Genomic DNA, 12242 nt, shown 5'->3' on the forward strand with positions numbered 1-12242 from the left:
GGGTGAAAAAAATGAGGCAACACAGTCATACCTGCTGGTGCTAAGCAACACTTCAGCCTACCACTTTATAACCATCATTACAAGATTTTTGGGTGAAAGAAAGTTTTCTGGCAAACAGTTAAATTTTGCCATTGTCACAATGAGAAATATGGTTTTGATAAAAGCATTTAACTTACTGCTGCCAGTTTTCATGCCCAGCAGCTCTCGCTCCTTCTCCAGCTTCTGTGAGTGAGGACTGGGGCTGAGCCCTGGGGGAGTCAGGTACAGACACTTTACAGGAGACTGAAGGATATTATGAGGCAAATATTCTCGGGATGCTGCCATGCTCAGCTGTAACTCACCGTGCTGTGAGAAAGCCTTGTTTTTATTGCTAGAGTTTCTGTTAATCAAAATGAACACAAACAAATCTTTAGACTCATGACAGTAAATAGCTACAGAGCCTACAAGGCTGTCTTGGAGGTAGATTTGCCTGGGAGTGAGTGCACAGCTCTGTTGCTGAAAAGACACAAGAAATGTGCTTCCTTTGGTTGAGGATGATGCCATTGTGTGCAGGAACTGCTGCTGCCATGAGCTAAAAATCAAATTCTTACTCATGTGCCATGCAATTGCATTACAGAAATTAATTGTTGATCATATCTTTCCATCAGTCCCAACAGGAAATTTTATGGTTTGGTTTTTTGTCTTTATTTTTTCTTAGTTCTTTCTGATGCTTGAATTAAAAAACCAGTGAGCTAAGAAGGCGGATGTGCCTGGTGAAACAGTGGTGTTATATTACATGTCTATGAAAGTTTCACTTGAAGCCAGATTTTGAGCACAGATCCACCAATGTTAACAGATGTACTGTCATTGGTACCCCTTGAAGCTCTTTTGTTGATTCATGCATTTCTGCTACATTGTTTGTTTGTAAAAAAATTCTCTTTCTGCTTTAGCATAAACATATAAATACAAGAAATAAATACATCTGTGCACACTTTCTGCATTTTAACTGGAAACAAATGCTTGGGCCTGAAATGCTTGGCTCTATTCATCCTTGCATACCCTCTCAGTGACTAGGGAATTTTCATCCATTTGATTCCCAGCACAACTAAAATGTGTTCTAACTACTATTCTAACTACTTTGCATTCAGCCTGTCTGGTAACACTGAGCAGCCTTGCAGGGCGTAAAGAATTCCAGGTGGAATGACAACTACCAGCCTAGTACTGCACACTCTGGGCAAGTACATCAAAACATCATTTCCATCTCTTCCTTTTACTCACTTTCAGTGACTCTTACTCTTTCATAAAACAACTGTGTTTTTTGTGATATGGACTTCTCAACATTCCCATTCCTCCAGCATTTGTTCTGATTAAAAATGGTAAGGAAATACCGCTGCTATCATTTCACAGAAAGGGAAATGAAGCACAGAATAACTAGATTTAAGAAAAGAGAGGTGGTCTTTCCAGCAGATGCTACCACGTGGCATTTATCTCATGAACATTGGTTAGGAGTAGATGATGCCATTGCTTCCCAGCGAGGGGTGAAGAACAGCTGATGCTATTTCACAAGTGCCCTAAGAGCAAGTGCCTGTGAGAGCAATTGAGGGGAAAAAGCAGCAGTACGTATTTCCTGAGCTTGCAACAGTTTGAATGAGGGACTGAAAGTCTTTCACTTCAGATAACACAGAGTTGTCATTAAAAAGAATACCTTTATTATTGAGACTCTCAGTTATTTCTTGAGAATAATTTTAATTTCAAAAGTGCTTTATTTTCAATTCTATTGTGAAAATAATCACTTAAAAAAATATGATTGCAAAGTACTTAGTGTGGAGTTAAAGGCTATGCAGCCAATTCTACCACTACTATTTCAGTGAAATGTGTGTAGAGAAAGAGATAGGGATGAGATGCCAGTGAATAGAAACCTTTTCACGTTGCCATGAGGTTAAATGAATATAATGTCAGATCTAAAATTCAGGAGCATGGATAGACTCATCAGGAGAGGTTTCAGTCAGCATGCAGAGAGTATAACAGCTTGAAAAAACGTGTGTGGCTACAGCCCTCCTGAAGCTCTGTTTCACAAAGCAGCTCCTGAATATCAATGAATGTCCTGGTCTGGCAGAAGTAATCACTGAGGCAGGAGGTAGGGGCTGGGTTCAGAATTACTGCTTACATTGGTTTGGATTAGTCACTTCATGTTTTGTCTGAACATAATTGTTGGTTGTGGTTGATAGCAGGAAAATAGCTATTCTGGTTGCCTTTTCTTGAATCAAATTTTGATTAGTTTCCAGAAAGATGACAAAAGTAGCATTTGCTCAAACTTCAAGTGTTTTTATTAAAAATAGGTCTGCTTGGAACCCTGGGGCTGTTGCTCAGGGCTGTATTTGTTGTTCTGTGCTCTGTGCAGGGCTCGCTGACTTGGCAACAGGGAAAAGCACATCATTTAGCCTTTGCATTGCATTTCACTGCTGGACTGTGCATATCACCCAAGTGAGACAAAAGGGGTTTCCAGGAAGAGAAGACTTAGAGAGCCTTAAACCCAAGCTGGCTGAATTGTGAGTCCATTTGTTTCTGCAAACAGTATAAAGTTCTGAACTTGACAGAAAAAAACCACAAGGCTACTGCTCCAATTAAGATCAAAAGTTACCTGGAAGACAGCATGAAAAAAAAATATCAAATTTTGATTCAGGCTTAACTGACAGAAAAATTGAGAAAACATTGTTTCCTGTCTCAGTTCTTTCCCTTGGTCCATTACCTTTCATGTGGTGTGAAGAAGACAGGTGGATTGATGACAGCAAGCCCATCTCTGGGATGTATTTGGTGATCCACACCATCATTTTCCTCCTCAGTGTGACTGAAACAGGCAGGGTGTGTTTGAGGCTTTGTGTGCCATCATCTGCACCCTGGCCCCAGCCCTGGGGCTCTGCTTTCCTGGATCATCCCTCTTTCGTGTCCTGTCCCTTCCCTGCACTGTTCCCTGCTTGCAGCACCCATCTCCTTTTGATTTCTTTTAGGAAAGAGGGTGGGAAAAGAGAAAATGAGGGAAAGGGAAGGAAGGAAGGAAGGAAGGAAGGAAGGAAGGAAGGAAGGAAGGAAGGAAGGAAGGAAGGAAGGAAGGAAGGAAGGAAGGAAGGAAGGAAGGAAGGAAGGAAGGAAGGAAGGAAGGAAGGAAGGAAGGAAGGAAGGAAGGAAGGAAGGAAGGAAGGAAGGAAGGAAGGAAGGAAGGAAGGAAGGAAGGAAGGAAGGAAGGAAGGAAGGAAGGAAGGAAGGAAGGAAGGGAGGGAGGGAGGGAGGGAGGGAGGGAGGGAGGGAGGGAGGGAGGGAGGGAGGGAGGGAGGGAGGGAGGGAGGGAGGGAGGGAGGGAGGGAGGGAGGGAGGGAGGGAGGGAGGGAGGGAGGGAGGGAGGGAGGGAGGGAGGGAGGGAGGGAGGGAGGGAGGGAGGGAGGGAGGGAGGGAGGGAGGGAGGGAGGGAGGGTCTAGGTATCTTTAGCAGCTGCACAGCCAGAGAGGCAGCAAAAGCAGCTCTCTCTGCAGTCCTCCCCTAGTTTGAGACTTATCAGGTCTGCACATGAACTGAGCATCTCTGTCAGTTTTTTGTCTGCTCCAATTTTGTCCTTTTGTTATCAAAACAGCCTCAAAGAGTAGAGACAATTCTAGTTCCTCTCTTGTTGGAGAAGAGACAGCTAAATGCTTTAATGCCATTAAAAAGAGTGACAAATAAATGTGTTTTTCATTCAATAGAGTTCCTCTGCACAGGTAAAGAGAAATAAGTAAATGACATTGTTAAATTTAATTTCACTTTGACTTTCACTTTTCAAATGCTGTAAGAGTCTTCTCCTCCTTTATATCTTTAAGAGAGTTAAAAAGATTTGCTGGCGGCTGTTGCTATGGTGCTCATATCAAGGTGTCTGCATTCATCCCTCTGAGCCTTGGTTAATACTTGTACATGTTTACATCTTTATCTGTCTGGATCTATTTTCTCTATCAAAATTAACACAGTGCACCCCAGCTGGTAGGGAATGTGTGCTTGGTTTTGCCTTGAGAAGATGCAGAATAAATACAATGTGAAAGAATGGTCTGCAGGCCTTTTTATAACACTTCTCAAGTTTTCTGTAAACTCAGAATATGCATGTGCAGAGTGACATGAGAGATGCTATACTTGGCAATGTTTGCAAATCAGGGGACGAACTAGGCTATTTTAATAATTAATTAATTTTAATAGCATTTTGAAACATTACAACTGAAGTCATAGCATAAGATGGGTACCTTTTCCAAACACACCATCAGGCCAGGGCCCAAATTAGCATTAACGAACTGCAGTGGAATTAAAAGGGGCTACTGTTTTCTGTAGGATGTTGAACTACACAGATACGTGAGTGAACACCACTAACTGCAAGAGCTTTTGTTCCTGATAGCTGTACATCTTCTTCTTGTAGTTCTCTACTATTCCTTCATTTGTGAGCTGATGGCAGTGTTGTTTGTTTAGTTAGTGCCATCAGTAGATTTAGGTTGTATATTTGTTACCCTCTCTCCTGAGGTAAATCTGATACCTGGAGAAACACAACTCTAGAGGGGGTGTGTGCTATGTGCGTTTGTTCTGATGTGACCTGGCAGCATTTTGACATGGATATTTTCACCACTGGATAATCACACCTGTTCTAAAACAGGCCATTTCCTCTTGATCACTTTAAAAGGTCTTATTTCAAAGGAGAGGATGGCTTCATAAATGGGGGCTTCTCTATGAGAGGAGAAAGAGCAGAGCAGCAGTCAATGGGAATGAAGGTCTCTTGGCCTTGGTGGTGCAGCCTAGGCACCTCACCATGAATGGTCTCCTTGGGGCCAGGGGGGTTTAGGTCTTGGTAACAAGAGAGTGTGTGTTTATGTCCTTGTGTTTTCTGTGTTCAGTGGGTTTCTCTTTCATCTGTTTCTCCAGCCTTGTACCCATGTAGTGTTGGCACTTACAGCACCCTTTGGCAATGAGATCCACAGGTGTATTTACTAAGTAAAACAAAATTCTGTTTGTTTTATGTAAACAGGAGTTTACATAGGACATAAATAAGTTTGCCAGGTTGCTTCAAAGTGAGTCTTTTCTGCAGTCTGTCCATCTTTGTCTCCTACTCTGTCCTCCTGAGGCCACATTCCTCCTCAGCACACACGGGTGCAAAGCAAAGGTCTGAGTATGAATCTGAGCACCATCTGACATCACTCAGGGTTTACACGTTTACTCCTGCCTGTCTGCTTTCTAAGCTGTCTGTGTTTACTATGCTTGCTGTGCAACTGTTGTACAGCTGAAGAGAAAAGCAAAAATTTCCTATTTTTAGAGTAAACAGTACGAAAATGTCACTGAAAAACATCTCCTCACGGTTTGGTGACTGACAGTACAAGTTTTATCTCGCTGTAGTTTGTTTTTGTACGGTGCTTATCACCACAGTGTCCAAACCTCTCACAGTGCCTCATCACAACTGCTTTCTAGAGAAGGAGCATTCTTCTTGTTTGGAGGGAGAGCTGAGACATTCGAGGTCAGGCACCTGAGAAAGCTGATGACAAGCCTGTTTGCTAAAGGTCAAACCAGGAGTCTGTGCAGAACTGAGAACAGAATAACAGCTCAGTACTTTCACCTCTGGGCCATTTTTCTCCCTCATTTTCAATATCTCTGCAGGTTTTTTTGAGTGTTCTCACTTGTTAGAATTCACTCATACATCTACATCTCAAAGATGATGTATTATTAAAATATTTTGGCACTTGGTATGTATGTTCTGCTTAATATTTGCAATCAGTTAGAATTGTGCAGCTTCCAAAATGAAAGATCAGTGGGTGAAGGAGCAGTGATTCATTTCTGTGGGAATATAAAGCATTGGTAATATCAGATTGTTATTTTTTTTTCCTTGAAGTAGATCTCTTAGGGTAAGCTGCTGTATTTTGCTCTGCTTATGTATCCTAAGTTAGGTACAGGTTTTCTCCATTGATAAATAATCCTGTAATCTTTTGCTTTCTTTGACAACAACACATGTAAAATTGAGGTTTATATGAGCCCAAAAAATGTCATAGAATAGTTGTCCGCTTGTTCTTATTTTAACTCTTATTTTGGATGGGGCTTTTAGCAATCTCTTGATCTAGTTAAAGATGTCCTTGCTCATTTCAGGGGTCTTGGGCAGATGAACTTAAAAGGTCCCTTCCAACCTGAACTATACTGTGGTTCTAAGATTTTGGTTTTTCAAACTGAGAAAGGTACATTTTCAAAGTTCTTATTGTGGCTTATTTTCTTTGCAGGGTAATTAATTTATTTTTTCTGGGATACTGAATGAGATGTCATTTTTAAAGTATCATGAACTTCCCCCCAAATATCCTACAAGATTACTGTGAATTTACTAATTTTATCCTTTTTTTCTTCCTGGTTCAACTGAACAATCCATTCCTGTATTTATATTCAGTGATAAAAGTTTTAGCAGCATAGACATATTCCTGCATTCCTTTTAAAAACTGGATACAGTTTCAGAGAAGCACAAACAATGTGGAATATGAGCAAGAATGATGGATTCCTGGATGAATTTTGCTGAAACAGTCATATAAAATACTCAGAACTTGCTAGGAGTAATAGCAATCATGGACAGAGAGAGCAAACCTCTCAGCAGAGCAGTTACTGCTGTTAAATGGCACTGTGGGTTTAGATGATACAGCCCATATATTTTCAAATGAGTGCAAGAATGGGACAGAACTAATTTAACCCAAACTACATTTATGGCAGTTTGTTGTGCTAAAATCTAGGCAGAGTGAATCCTGAACAGAAATGATCCTAATGAAACAAAATCAGTATTTACCAAGAATTGCTGCCTTCTGAAATGTGATTGACCTCAGACATTGTCTGAAATGTAATAGCGAAACAAAGACCCTGATTCCAGATTTCCTAGTGACATTGGGAGGTTTCTCATTCAGTTCAGAGAATTTGGGTTCTAGACTTTTCAAAGCCCAGTTTGCCAGCCAGTCTGAAGGGCCTGGCACAGATGAGTGCTCCAACTGCTACCACTGCTCCTGGAGAGATGCTGGCCCCTGTGTTTATATAACTCAGCCATAGCAACTGCCAACAGCTGAAACACAATGTTTTCCTGTCTTTCATGGTCTCATAGTAAATTAGTACCGAATTCTTTGGCTATTAAATCATGCATACCACTACAGATATTTACTGTTAAACTGAAAAATTGTTCACTAATCAATCAATTGCATGAAAACCTCAAACAGAGCAAATAAATTGTTCAGCTGAAGCTATTACAAGATCTATTACAGCAGGAAATTAATTTCAGTTCTTCAATTAATTTAATTAAATTACTAATTCAATTAGTTTAGGCTTATTTTAAAACCCTGATCTGAGGACTGAATCTCCAGGTTCATATATTTTATTTCTGTTATTCTCTACTTCTTCCAGGTCTCCAAGTTCTGAACTTGTCTAAGTGGTAATTTCATTCAGTTTTGACACAGACTACTTGGTGTGTCTTGCATCTCTCGTTTTTCTGTTTAGCCCATGTAGACTTAAGTTCCTGGGCTGAACAGTCAAGATTTTTTTGTGATATGCTCTGTAACTAAAAGTTAATTTTTTCTTTCTTTTGTTCAAAGGTCCCCATAAAATATGGGGAAATGGCTGAAACCAAGTATCATTTAACAGCAATTGGAGGATCAAAAAGGAACAGTGACAAGCTTCCAGATGAATATGCTCCTGTTGACATCCTAAATTTTCCCCTCTTAGCACTGAATATGTTGATAACAAGAACTGTGTTCTCTGTCAGGCCAGCTTGGGCTGAGGCTGCTTTCACCTGAGCAAGGTCAGCAGTGCAGAAGATTTGGGTGGCGCCTGTAGAGGAGACCAAGATATATACAAAAACCAGTTTTGGAGATATTTCTAACCTTCCTTTTATTATATTCTAATGGGAGGGGTATTTAAAAATCTGAAGTACTTGAAGGACTGTTCAGCTGCTCTCATGCACACTCTGTATAAATTGTTTAGCTGATGGCTCTAACACCAGACCTTTCCCCATGTCTGCTGTAGGGTTTTGTGTAACACAGCCCCTGAAATTGTATCACACTACCAGCTGTTACTGTCATCAGCTCCCTGAGACAGAGCCTGAAGGAGTGAAATACAGAAAATGAACCTATTTTTTCAGAAGTATAGGTGCTTATGGAACCTGTGGACCATTGTTAAGCAACAAAGCAGTTAAATCTCAGCATGCTAAATATATAAAATTATTTGAAAAGACTTGGAGTTTTGTAACTATTGAGATTATACAGTGAAATTTCTAACCATAGTTTACATCCTATGGGATATTCTTCTACTTCAAAAACTTTTTGGTTTTAATTTTGAAAATCTCTGCCAAAGAAAAAAAAAAAGTTTAACATTTCCTAGGTTTGAATTTCCTTATTCCCAAAAGACAAAACTCAAGTTTTTTTCTTTACCAAAAATAATAAGAAATTATGAAAATTATTTTTTTTTAAAAGTATAAATGAAGTTCTTTTTTCTGAGAAATTTTGAGTTCTGAATCTGCCAGTATTCTTCTATGATTTTTCTTAGCAATAATATACTTGGAATATCCATTAAAATGCATATTTAATTCAGAACCATTCTATCTGCCACAGGCTGCTGTACATTCTATAGCTGTTTTCACTCCCACCTTTTCATCTCTATTTATGGTGAAAAAAAATGTGAATTTTATTGCTAGGAAATAAAATATTAATACAGAATTAACTCCAGTGAAGCTTAAGGATGAATATTATTAGAATATGGCACATTTATTTAAATTTCAAGAACAATTTTGATAACTAGACACCTGCTATTTCAAGGAGTCTTTAGAGAAGATGCAATAAAAAATATAATTACATTCTGTGATAGAATCCACTCCCAGAACAAACTAGCCCAGTGATGATACTGACTCTTGGTTCTGCTTGGGTTTCATGCTCAATATAACCTGACACATCTGAATTTTTGCCATCTACCACAGAACTCTGATGGAACATAAACAAAATATATTATCTAGATAAGACATGTTATAGGAGATAGGAGACATGTTACAGTTGATAAAATTAAGTCTCTATCTCATAGGAAATGGGCAATTTCAGATTACAAGCAACTGAATTTCACAAGTTTGAACTGTGTGAATTTCACATTTTCACAGTGTGAAATGGAGATGCTGCTATAGTCTCTCTGTGTAGGTGACCTGTTTCTCTTTGACCACCAGTGGCTGGACCTGAAGCAACAAAGAGCTTTGTTCTCCTAAAACTGAGTTCTTAAAGGGCTCTGGCTTCTTATGTGTCTGAACTCCAGGTGAGCCTTCTGTCCTTGCCTGGATACCACTATCCCAATTTCTAGAAGGCCCTGTAGATCAATCTCTCCTAGGGAATACCGTAACCATCCCAGACCTCTCAGACTTCAGGGAGGAGGTTACTAGGACAGAACAGTTTCTACACGAGGGAGAGTGAAATCCTGGTTCCGTGGGAATCAGTGGCACAACTTTTGTGGATTTCAAAAGGATTATAATTTTCTCTACAGCTTTATCTTACCTTCTTTTGATGTAAATACCAAAAGATCTTCAATGACAGCTGAATTTTAATTTCAACTAAAGAGAGCAGTTCCAGTAGAATGTATTAGGTTCCTGTTGACCCTAATAAGCTAGGAGAAGAAGTCAACAGCAACACAGCTGTATTGTTTGGAAAGAAGACACATAACAAAAATGATAGCATGAAAAAGGTAGGATTTTAAAAGGAAAAATCAAAAATTGACATTAACAGTACAGGAGAATAAAATACATTTGTCATTGCTTTTATCTTCCATTTATGCACTTTAGAGGAAAGCCAAAGACTAGAAATACTCTCTGCTCTAGGCAAGTTGGAAAGACTTTAGAGTATGTGGAAGGACTTGAGACTGCTGTCCATATGCACTAAAAACCTACATAACTGAGAGTTCAATACTCCATCTGTTCCCTTTGCTGAGATTAGCAGGCATGTGTGATTCAGACAAAGCATTCTATGCTATCTTAAATGATGACCCCAAGAAAATATTAAAAATAGAAAACTACTTCTTGATCATTACCCTTTTTAAGATTTAAGGAGCTTAAAAATCCCTTTGTAGCTGAATTTCCAAGTGTAACTGAACACAGGACAAGAATGAATTCTTTGAAACTCAGGAAATTAGAGCAATTAATTATCGGGCTTTCAGGTAAGAAAGTGTTATTAATATTGGCTTAGAGTGACAGTGTAATGTCAGAATAAAGCATTAGTGATCAGATCCAAGATGCCTGGCTTTTCAGAGTCATTCCCTCCTATTCCCTGCTGTGTAGGGAAGCAGGGGCTGGAGAATGACTCTTCCCCTACCCAAGCAGCTTGTGTGCTGGTGGGGCCCAGCATCAGCCCACCGGGAAGAGGAGAAACTTGGAAGCACTGGATCTCTTCTGGGTTTTGCTTCCCTTGCCCTGCTTGACTGCAGTCCCTACATTGTTTAGTGGGGTTTTTTTATGAAGCATCAGCTTTTTTTTTTCAAGCCATAGCCTGAAAAGAAGGCACACCTTACTTTTGTTAAGTACCATTCACTTGGTAAGTTCAACATATCCCTCGAGCTCAGGCACACATTTTCTGCTCACCAGGCACACACCAGACACATCTCATTTCACAGGGCTGTTGTGTGTAAAAGGGATAGATGATTCCTGAAGCTGTGGGTGAAAGGCTTGGCTTTATTTCTACCCTCAGCTTCTCCTTATTGTTTGCCTCAAAGCATTTATGTGCAGGGTCTGCTGCACACCACGCCACAAGTATTTGTGTGCTTGCTGGTGGGGCTCCTGTTACAAGTGACCATATTGTGCTCAGAAACAAGGGTCTCTAATTCTTTCTCCTGGATCCCAGCTGAGACATTAAAATTATCTGGTTGTGCAATTGTCCACTTCAGTGTCCACTGGGACACTGGCAGTGCCCAGGAGTGTGTCCTCCTTGTGGGCTACTTTCCATGTGAATGTCTTGTCTTTGATAAAAGTGTGTAATAAAGCAAGATGGAAAGGTGAACTATCTTTTCAGGAACGGAATCAAAATTAGAGGAAGACAGGTGCTGAATACTTGTATAAAATATAAGACTGTAAGAAGTTAATCTTAACATGGATATACTTAAAAGACTATCAATACTTATTAAACCTTATGAAATCACCTTGAAGGAAGATTAGAAAATTGGGATTTCTTTCACTTCTCCTCCTGCTGAAGCCAGATGTTGATTAGAAAAGTATGAGAATGAAAAATCCCGTACTCTTGCTTCACTTAGGGTCTGATCATCAGCCAGCAGATTTACATCAAAGCTGGGTGCCTGATCCCTTCTCCGAGCTGCCTGTGGAGCCACTTCTCCCTGAGCAGAGGCACAGCAGCTGCCTGCCCTTGTGGTGGCTGCTGATTACTCAGGAGAAAAGGCTCCAAATCTCTGTCAATCAACTGCTCATTTTCACAAGACACAGGGCTCTCTGCACCTTATTGTGCCATAGTTCTGTGGGATTTTGCAAGTGGAGTTTTGTTGTTACATCTGCTGCCTTGGGAGGGAGGCAGGGCTCTGCTTTAGCTTGCAGCTTCTCTTTCCCATCAGAATGCATTAATGAAGTGGAATGTTGTTCTGTTGCAGGGTACCAAAGTCCCATGGCATTTACAGTCTAGGAATTGCTGCTTTTTACAAATGGTTTCTGTTGGGTTTTTTGAGACCAGATGGTAACTATTGAAATAATCCATGATCCTAAACAAATAGGACTGCTTTTCTCATTACTTGGACAATAGAAACACTGACATAATTTCTGGCCATTAAACAATCTCCTGTAAAGAGACAAAATCTTTCTGGAAAAAATTACTGGTCTTTAAAAGAAAGAAAATCAGAAGTTGTCCACTGAATCTGATAAATTGCCTCTGGAGTTCCAACCTGGTTTTGTTGGCTCTTGTGCTGATCCTCCTTTTCCTGGCATTCTCTATCTTTTCACTGTTTTTCCATAACCATATAATAATAATATTTTTATGTGTAAATAACTAAATATGTCAAGAAGCCAGAAATTTTTCAAGAGAACATACTTTGTCAGATGATCAAGCTTTGCAGAAACCTGCGCTTTCCAAGGAATATCTTGGTTTCCATGAAATGCAGAGAGGAGCCTTTTCTACCAGCCTGTTCCCCATCTCCCTGAGTCCTGGCAGTTCTTGTGTGCCAGCTTTCCTGCCCTCAAGTTTTGGAGCCACCAAAAGCCCCTGCTGTGAGAGTGCTTTGATTGTTTCAAGGC

The sequence above is a fragment of the Cyanistes caeruleus genome, chromosome 5 (assembly GCF_971803275.1).
Source record: "Cyanistes caeruleus chromosome 5, bCyaCae1.hap1.1, whole genome shotgun sequence".
Taxonomy (NCBI): Eukaryota; Metazoa; Chordata; class Aves; order Passeriformes; family Paridae; genus Cyanistes; species Cyanistes caeruleus.